We start from the raw sequence: 10,809 nt of genomic DNA on the forward strand, positions 1-10,809 counted from the left end.
ACTGGTAAGACAGGCTAAGAGAGAATTTGAAAAGAAGTTGGCCATAGAGGCAAAAACTCACAGTAAAAACTTCTTAAAATATAGCTGAAGCAGAAAGCATACAAGGAAGTCAGTTGGACCATTAGAAGATTGAGGGGTTAAAGGGGACTTGGAGAAGATAAGGCTATTGCGGAAAGATTAAACAATTTCTTTGCTTCGGTGTTTACTGAAGAGGATGTTGGGGAGAAACATGTTGCAGAGAAGGTTTTCATGGGAAATAATTCAGATGGAGTGAACCAAATCAGGGTAAACAGAGAAAATGTGGTAGGCCAGATTGACAAACTGAAGAGTAGTAAATCACCTAGACTGGATGGTATACACCCCAGGGTTCTGAAGAAATTAAAAAATGAAATTTCAGATCTTTTTGTAAACATTTGTAACCTGTCATTAAAATCATCCATTGTACCTGATGACTGGAGGTTGGCTAATGTAACCCCAATATTTCAAAAGGGCTCCAGGGGTGATCTGGGAAACTACAAACCAGTTAGCTTGACTTCAGTGCCAGGAAAAATAGTGAAAACTGTTCTAAAGATCAAAATTACAAAACATATAGAAAGACATGGTTTAATGGAACAAAGACAGCATGGCTTTACTCAAGGCAAGTCTTACCTCACAAATCTGCTTCACTTTTTTGAAGGGGTTAATAAAAATGTGTGTAAATGTGAATGGCTAGATTTATTATATTTGGATTTTCAGAAGGCATTTGACAAAGTTCCTCATGAGAGGCTTCTAGGAAATGTAAAAAGTAATGGGATAGGTGGTGATGTCCTTTCGTGGATTGCAAACTGGTTAAAAGACAGGAAACAGAGAGTAGGATTAAATGGACAATTTTTTTTAGTGAGGGGGGTAGGCAGTGGAGTGCCTCAGGGATCTGTAATGGGACCCATGCTTTTCACTATATTTATAAATGATCTGGAAAGTAATATGAAGAGTGAGAATCAAATTTTCAGATGATACAAAACTATTCAGAGTAATTAAATCACAAGCGGAATGTGATAAATTGCAGGAGGACCTTGTGGAACTGGAAAATTGGGCATCCAAATGGCAGATGAAGTTTAATGTGGATAAGTGCAAGGTAATGCATATAGGGAAAAATAACCCATGCTATGGTTACACAATGTTAGGTTCCATATTAGGAGCTACCACCCAGGAAAAAGATCTAGGTGTCATGTTGGATAATACATTGAAATAGTCAGCTCAGTGTGCTGCAGCAGTCAAAGCAAACCATGTTAGGAATTATTGGGAAGAGAATGGTGAATAAAACGGAAAATGTCATAATGCCTCTGTATCGCTCCATGGTGAGACCACACCATGAATACTGTGTACAATCCTGGTCGCCACATCTCAAAAAATATATATTTGCGATGGAGAAGGTAAAGAGAAGGGTGACCAAAATGATAAAGGGGATGGAACAGCTCCCCTATGAGGAAAGACTAAAGAGGTTCGGATTGTTCAGCTTGGAGAAGAGACAGCTGAGGGCGGATATGATAGAAGTGTTTAAAATCATCATAGGTCTAGAATAGGTACATGTGAATCTGTTATTTACTCTTTTGGATAATAGAAGGACTGGGGAGCACTCTATGAAACTAGCATTTAGCATATTTAAAGCTAGTTGGAAAAAGTTCTTTTTCACTCATTGCACAATTAATCTCTAGAATTTGTTGCCAGGGGATGTGGTTAGTGTAGTTAGTGTAGCTGGGTTTAAAAAATGTTTGGATAAGTTCTTGGAGAAGTCCATTACCTGCTATTAATCAAGTTGACTTAGAAAATAGCCACTGCTATTACTAGCATCAGTAGCAGAGGATAAACTTAGTTTTTGGAAACTTGCCAGGTACTTATAGCCTACATTGGCCACTGTTGGAAATAGGATGCTGGACCCTTGGTCTGTCCCAGTATGGCATGGACTTATGCCCCCACACACAACCCTCTCAACCAACTCTGGCAGCTTTCCGGGGCCACACCCTGCTCAGCACAACCTTGCTGCATCATTGTTTTTCATGTTTCTTTTCAAGGCAAAAGTAAGAAAAAAAAAATCCTGCATAATCAGCGATAACTTGCTCACTGTTAAATCCCTGTCTATCTCCCAGCAGGACTTCTCTCTTTAGCTGGTTCATCCCTAAACCTCTGGCTGTTCCAGCAAACAGGCCCATTCACTGTTTCCTCTCTACCTGTAACTTCTTCTCTTCAGTGCAGCTCTTGCCACACCCTTTCACAAACCACTGTGCACTCCCTGTGCTTTGTACTTAGTTTTAGAGGCACAAGCCCCCTGAGTTCTGTACAGTGGTTAGAACCACAGCTCCTCTTCACAACTCTCTGCATTCCACACACACATTTTCTTTGGGGGGGTGGGGGGAGGGGTTCTGTCTACTGCTAAGAAAAAAAATCCCACTTCTAACACCATATGTGAGAATGAGCAGTGATTCCCACAGGCCTGGAGACAAACTAAACTGACTCAAGCCTTCTTAAAACAGTACTCTTTATTATAACTTCACACATGCACATCCCTAGACTCTTCTCCTCAGACAATGTACACTCTTTAGTGTGTTGCATATAGGAGTTGCCTTCCTACCAGAGACCTTGGTGTGGTCTGATTATCCCCACCTGGATCCCAGCTTTTATTCTGCCCCACCCACAGAGCTCTTTCTCTCAAGAGGAATTAAGGTGGACCAGGCATCCAACCTGGTCCCATTCAGGTTTAAGGAGGAAAATAGGAGTACTCCTCATAGGGGAAAGGCAACAGTCACTCCAAAGTGCATGGTTTGGAATGATGTATCTGAGAGTAGGGAAATTAGGGCATCCCAGAAGAGAGGTTGCAATAAATGCTAAAGTAGACAAAGGCCTTTAAGTAGAGAGTATACAGAGCAAAAAGATTTCAAATTACAACTGCCAAGTGATAAGCAGGTTGTTAATACAAACAGAAAACATATTTGGAAATGTCTGTATATAAATGCTCGAAGTCTTTAAAAAAATGGGAGAGTTAGAGTGTATAACACTGGATGAAGAGCTGGATAGTTGGAATCTCAGAAGATAACCAATGAGACACTGTGATCCCAGGGTACAAATTATATTGAAATGATGGGATAGATCAAATTGGTGGAGGCGTGGTACTATATATTAAAGGGCATTGAGTCAAAAAGGGTAGAAGTTCTGCAGGACTCAAAAATGCAATGTTGAACCTTTATGGATAGAAATTCCAGGTGAAAAGGAGAATATAATATCAGTGGTGGGTGTATTATTGTCCACCTAGCCAGAATGAACAAACACAATGAAATGCTAAAAGAAATTAGGGAAGCTAACAAAATCAGCTGCACGGTAATAATGGGAGATTTCAGTTACCCTAGTACTGACTGAGTGAATGTCACATCAGTACATGATACAGAGGTAAAATTCCTAGATAAAATAAATGACTGCTTCATGGAGCAATTAGTACAAACAACAACGAGAGGGGAAAGTATTTTAGACCTAGTCTTTAGTGGAACCAGGAATTTGTGCAAGAGGTAACAGTGTTGGAGCAACTTGGCAATAGTTCTCACAACATGATCAAATTTGACTTTCTTAGCATTTAGACAGATGGATCCCGAACAAGTGGGATATGTACTTTTATCAGCAGATGGAGACACAGCAAAGCTGACATCACAGTATATATATATATATATATACTCCTGCAGTGACATTAGGTCACCAGTATTCTCTGTCTCCAGCAAATGGTGGATGCGCATCTCACTACTGGGGTTTGCTTAAAGTTTTTAGGAAGAGAAAAGAAAATTAATTTGCCCCACTTTCCATACAACCCCTCCCTCAGTTGAGAATTCCTGTGTTAATATATTGGATTCTCCCTCAGATGAGTACCTTGGTCTGGTAGCTGGTTTTCAGCCAGCGTGGACTTAGCTGTAAAAGACAGCTGAAAGGCAAGCGGGTGCAGGAAGCTGAGCGTGATGTTGACAATATATGCCCTTTCTCCCCACAGCTGGAGTCCGATTCTGTACTCAGCTAGGATGGGCTGAGCTTAGGTAAAGAAAAAAAAAACATTTTTGTAGGGATTCCTCCTTTCTCCCAGGACAAGCAGGATGGTAGTCCTCACATGTGGGTGACGTCACTGGACAGAGCCCTATCACGGAAAACTTTTCTGTCAAAGTTTCTAGAACTTTTGACTGGCATATTGAGCATGCCCAGCATGCCATGATCCCTGCAGCTACAGGGATCTCCCTTCAGTCACTTTTTTTTTCCACACTGCAGTTTGCCTCATGGTTAGGAGCTCTGTGAGAATTTCCTCACGGAAAAAATTAATATATTTTACTTCAAAAAAAAAGATTCCCTCATAGGGGTCTCCCATCATGATAGTGTTTTTCCATCGTTCGGTGAGTAAGTTCACTATCCCCAGTCGGTTCCCACTCCCACCTTTTTCGGTGTCCGCAGGCCATCGACCGTTTTTGGGCCTCAACCTCTGCCATTATGGCAACAGGTTTCCGAAAATGACCGTAATGCCCCCGAACCATGTCAATTGCCGACCCACATGTCTGTGTGCTGTGCCTCGGCTCATCACACAACGTGTCTCACTGCCCAAGTTGTACCCAGATGACTCCGAAGGATAGGTGGGCTCACCTCGACAAGATGGAGACTCTGTTCAAAATCAAGTTGGCTCCATTGATATCCACCCAATCGTCACCGGCAGGAAGCATCGAAGAAAACTTGTCAAACCTCGCCGGGAGCACCAGGGCAGCAATGACAGTCTGTCACAGACTCCGTCAAAAGCATCCACATCATCTACCTCAGTACTGGGGAAAGACTGGACTGAGCACCGAGGGAAGCACAAACACCAGCACCGATGCAAGTTGACTCCCGGTGCCAGCACTGACACTGCATCAGCCTCTGGCTATTGAGCCACTTGTGAAGAAGACACAGGTAAAGGAGACTAACACCCTCTCTACACAAAAAAGCCAAGGCAATCCCCACTGATATCGGGGCCGGGTACTGAGCCCCCACAAATTCCTGTTGAGGTGCCAGTAGTGCCTAGCCTGCTACCCCCTGTAGCTGTGATATCTACACCAGCTTTCAGGGAGGAACTGGACGGTTTCATCTGCCAAGCAGTGCTCTATGCTCTCTGAGATCTACAGGCATCGACGCCGGCCCCCATACTGGCACCAACACTGGAACCATCAATATTTGCACCATTGCTAACCAGGCTGGATAACCTCATCAGTGCCCTGCCAACACAACCCGGGCCACCGATGCCAAAGCAATCAGCAAAGCCTCTGAAATCCCCGATTCCCATTCCGAGATCCTCAGACGACGAAGGCACGGATTCCAGTCCTCTGTCACCGATGCCTGGTCCATCAGGGCTCTCGGGACCGAGAGGCCCTCATTTTCCATCGATGCCTCAGATGCCGTCGAAACCCGCATCAGTGCCACCTCATCTTCCATCAAGGCCATCGAAGGATCCATCGGTGCCAACCCATCCTACCATACCAATCTTCTTTCCTCCTTCAGGATCTCGACAAGAGACCTTTTCTGACACATGGGAAGATGGTGACACCAACATATCCATGGAGGATATCTTATCAGAACCATCTCCTCCAGAAGAAAGGAGAAAATCTCCCCCCCAAGGATCTCTCCTTTGCCAATTTTATTAGGGAGATGTCAGAGACAATTCCCTTTGAACTTATTACAGAGGAGGACACATGCCACAAAACAGAGGATCTTCAATTTGTGAATGCACCTAAAGAAGTGATGGCTATACCGGTACACGAAGTGCTAGTATATCTGCAACATCGTCTCTGGGAGCATCCTTGTGCTGTTCAGCCTGTGAATGATGCAACTTATCTTGTCAAACATATTCCTGGATTCCAAAAACCACAACTGCCCCATCAGTCGGTGGTAGTTGAGTATGCACCAAAAGAAGGCCAGAAGACTGCGACCACATTCTTCAACACCTCCTGGCAAGAACCAAAAATTCCTTGACATCTTAGGTCGCAAGATGTTTCAAGGTTCTATGCTAGTGTCACGCATAGCTGCATACCAACTTTACATGACACAGTATCAAAGGAATCTCTGGAAGCAGGTTCAGGAAATAGCTGACTCTCTTCCCCAACAGCAACAGGATAGTCTCAACGCCAAACTAGATAAAGGCCTTGAGGCTGGCAAACTTGAGGTTCCTGCTGTGTACGACTCCTTTGAAACAGCTTCTCGCATGTCAGCGACAGGAATCAGCGCCAGGACGTAGACCTGGCTAAAATCATCTGATCTCAGACCTGAAGGCCAAGTCAAACTTGCCGATCTACCATGCACTGGTGAAAACCTATTTGGCAACAAGATACAAGACACAGTGGCTCAATTAAAAAACAATATGAGACCCTGCAGCAATTATCAACAGTGACGACTGAGGCCCCTTCTTCTGCAAGAAGATCCACTAGAAGGGACCCTAGAAAACTATTTTATCGCCCACACAGATACTACCCACCTGCATCTCGCGTGAGGCCAACTAGACCGTCTCAGAGAACACATCCTCGACAGCCTAAGACATCCAGGCCTCAGCCACCACAGCAAACAAGCCAGGCCTCTGGATTTTGAGGCCTATCCAGAGAACAGCAGTCACTCTATAAATCTAAAACCAGATTTGCCAGTCGAAGGTCGACTTTGCCACTTCATAACCAACTGGCTTCAACATAACCACAGACAAATGGGTTATATCCATCATAACCTAGGGATACCATCTAAACTTCCTCATGGTACCCCTGCACTTACCACCCAATCCGCTGTGGATACAAGAAGATCACACAGGTCTTCTAGAGTCAGAACTGTCCACCCTTCTGGGTGCCAGGGCCATGGAACCTGTTCCCCAAGCACAGCAGGGCAGAGGGTTCTACTCCCGCTATTTTCTCATTCCAAAGAAATCAGGGGCCTCCACCCCATCTTAGACCTCGGCAATCTCAACAAATTTCTATGAAAAGAAAAATTCAGGATGGTGTCCTCGGGCACCATGCTTCCCCTTCTGCTCTGTTGTCTGGATCTTCAAGACGCTTACATCCCAATATTCCTACCTCACCGCAAGTACCTGCGTTTCATAGTGAGATATCAACACTTTCAGTACCGAGTCCTGCCTTTCGGGCTTGCCTTGGCACCCTGTGTATTTACAAAGTGCCTAGCAGTGGCTGCGGCCCATCTACACAAGAAACACACATACGTCTTTCCTTACCTGGACGACTGGATCATCAAGAGCCAATCCAAGCAAAGAGCTCTTGACACTCTCCAGCTCACCATCAATCTGCTACACTCGTTGGGATTTCTCATCAACTACCAAAAATCCCACCTGACTCCATCTCACCTCCTGACTTTCATCAGAGCAGATTTGGACACCACAGTGGCAAAGGCCTTCCTGCCCAATGACCGCGCAGACACACTCTCTGGACTAGCTATATCTTTGCACACAAAGAAAACAGCCTCAGCCCATCAAAGTTACTGGGACACATGGCTTCCACAGTCCACGTCACTCTCATGGCCAGAGTGGCCATGAGAATAACTCAATGGAATTTGAAATCTCAGTGGCTCCAAACCATTCAACTGCTGTCATCCCACATTCAAGTAACCCACCAGTTACGTTCATCGCTTCTTTGGTGGACGAACAAAGTCAACTTACTAACAGGTCTATTTTTTCAGCAACCAGTTCCACAGATAACTTTGACCACAGACACATCCACCTTGGGTTGGGAGAGCTCATGTGACCAACCTTCAAACTCAAGGTACTTGGCCACAGCTCGAAGCAACGTTTCACATCAACTTCCTAGAGCTTCGAGCTATACGTTATGCTCTATATGTGGACAAGTGCAAGGTGTTGCACATAGGGAAAAATAACCCTTGCTGTAGTTACATGATATTAAAGTTCCATATTAGGCACTACCACCCAGGAAAAAGATCTAGGCATCATAGTGGATAATACTTTAAAATAGCTCAGTGTGCTGCAGCCGTCAAAAAAGCAAACAGTTAGGAATTATTATGAAGGGAATGGTTAATAAAACGGAAATTGTCATAATGCCTCTATCGCGCCATGGTGAGACCGCAGCTTGAATACTATGTACAATTCTGGTCGCCTCATCTCAAAAAAGATATAGTTGCGATGGAGAAGGTAGAGAGAAAGGCAACCAAATGATAAAGGGGATGGAACAGCTCCCCTATGAGGAAAGGCTAAAGAGGTTAGGGCTTTTCAGCTTGGAGAAGAGACAGCTGAGATAGAGATTTTAAGATTTCAACCACCCAATCCCCCTTCGACCCTCAACCAACCAATCCCCCTGTGATCTTATATACCCTTCCCCCATACCCACCCTCCCACTTCCTCCCTCAGCCTCTACCCTACACCTACCCTCCCCCCCCCCTTGACCCCCTCCTACTCAACCTTTGCTCCTTCCAATTGTAAACACTTTGCAAAAATATCCTATAGCCTCTCTACTTATGTCATGCATCTTTGTTCTTATCTTATAGTACAATCCCCCCCCCCCCCTTTATCCTTTGCTTTTCGCATTTGTGTTCTTATCCAATGTTCAAAGTTTATTGTAAAGCCTGTGGCTACATCACTTTTGCTGTAAACAGATTAGATGTTCCAAACGATTATCGGTATATAAAAACGCTAAATAAATAAATAAGATCATAAGAGGTCTTGAACGAGTAGATGTGAATAGATTATTTACCCTTTCAGATAATAGAAGGACTAGGGGGCATTCCATGAAGTTAGCAAGTAGCACATTTAAGACTAATCAGAGAATATTCTCTCTCATTCAACGCACAATTAAGCTCTGGAATTTATCAGAGGATGTGGTTAGTGCAGTTAGTGTAGCTGGGTTCAAAAAAGGTTTGGATAAGTTCTTGGAGGAGAAGTCCATTAACTGCTATTAATCAATTTTACTTAGGGAATAGCCACTGCTTTTAATTGCATCAGTAGCATGGGATCTTCTTGGTATTTGGGTAATTGCCAGGCTCTTGTGGCCTGGTTTGGCCTCTGTTGGAAACAGGATGCTGAGCTTGATGGACCCTTGGTCTGACACAGCATGGCAATTTCTTATGTTCTTAAGGACTGCCTTTCATACAAGACAGTTCTCATACAAACAGACACCACAGTTGCAATGTGGTACTTGAACAAGCAGGGCCGTACAGGCTCTTATCTCCTCTGCCAAGAAGCCGCACAAATCTGGGCCTGGGCCCTTGCACACTCCATGTATCTATGGGCCACTTATCTGCCAGGCATGTAGAACGTGGTAGCAGATCGCCTCAGCCAACAGTTCCTTCCCCACGAGTAGTCCCTGGATCCTGTGGTAATGACCAGAATCTTCCAATGCTGGGTCAATCAACCATAGACCTCTTTGCATCCAAACTGAATCACAAAGTGGGCAGATTCTGTTCCCTGCACAGACAACCAAACAAGTTAGCCATGGACGCCTTTGGTCACCCCTGGAACACAGGCCTCCTATCTGCGTATCTCCCGATACCGCTGATAGCCAGAACCCTCGTGAAGCTACAACAGGACAAAGGGTCAATGATACTCATTGCCCCGTATTGGCCTCAAGTATGGTTTCCCATGCTTCTCGATCAGAGAACCTATTCGCCTAAGCACAGCGCCCACTCTCATCACTCAGAACCAAGGCATGTTACGCCATCCAAACCCTCAGACCCTATCCCTTACAGCATGGGTGTTGAAAGCTTGATCCTCCAACCGCTCAACCTTTCAACTGCTGTCTCTCAAGTGCTTGTAGCTTCACGAAAGCCTTCCACATGAAAATCCTATCGTTCTAAGTGGAAAAGATTCACCATGTGGTGCATGCAAAAGGGTATCGACCCCTTTTCCTGCCCCACTCCATCTCCATTAGTCTATCTCTGGCACCTTTCAGACTCTGGTCTACAGACTTCTTCGGTGAGGGTACACCTGAATGCTATCTCAGCGTACCACAAGGAAGTCGGGGATGCCTTGGTAACAGTGCAACCCCTTGTGAGTAGGTTTTTGAAGGGCCTACTAGAACTTAAGCCCCCCCCCCCCAGGCCACCAGTTACTGAATGGGACCTAAATGTAGTACTTACAAGGCTCATGCGCTCCCTGTTTGAGCCTTTGCACTCCTGCGATGTTAAATTTCTTACATGGAAAGTTCTCTTCCTAGTAGCCATTACATCTGCTCGAAGAGTTAGTGAATTACAAGCATTTTTCACATATCCACCCTATACAAGGGTCCTACATGATTGAGTGGTCCTACATACTCCCCCTAAATTCCTATCCAAGGTGGTTACTGACTTCCACTTGAATCAGTCTATAGTCTTGCCCACCTTTTTTCCCAAGGCCTCACTCTCACCAGGGTGAGAGAGTTTTACACACCTTGGATTGTAAATATGTACTTGCATTTTACCTAGACTGCACTGCAGTCCCTAGGGAATCCACCCAACTCTGTTTTTTATTTTGACAAAAACAGACTAGGAGTTGCAGTGGGCAAACAAACTGTATCCAATTGGCTAGCAGACTGTATTGAATTCTGCTATGAAAAAGCAGGCATTCCTCTCCAGGGACGAATGAAGGCACACTCAGTAAGGGCCATGGCAACCTCGGTAGCACACTACTATGGTTCAGTGCTGATTGCCGAGCTCTGCAAAGCTGCAAAATGGAGCTCTCTTCACACGTTTGCAGCACATTACTGCCTGGACAAGGAAGGATGTCAAAACTCTGCTTTTGGACAATCCGTCTTGAAGAACTTATTTCCAGTATAATCCCAACTCCTTCCACATCCAATCTGCTGTGATTTT

This window comes from Rhinatrema bivittatum, chromosome 4 (genome assembly GCF_901001135.1).
Source record: "Rhinatrema bivittatum chromosome 4, aRhiBiv1.1, whole genome shotgun sequence".
In the NCBI taxonomy this organism is placed as follows: Eukaryota; Metazoa; Chordata; class Amphibia; order Gymnophiona; family Rhinatrematidae; genus Rhinatrema; species Rhinatrema bivittatum.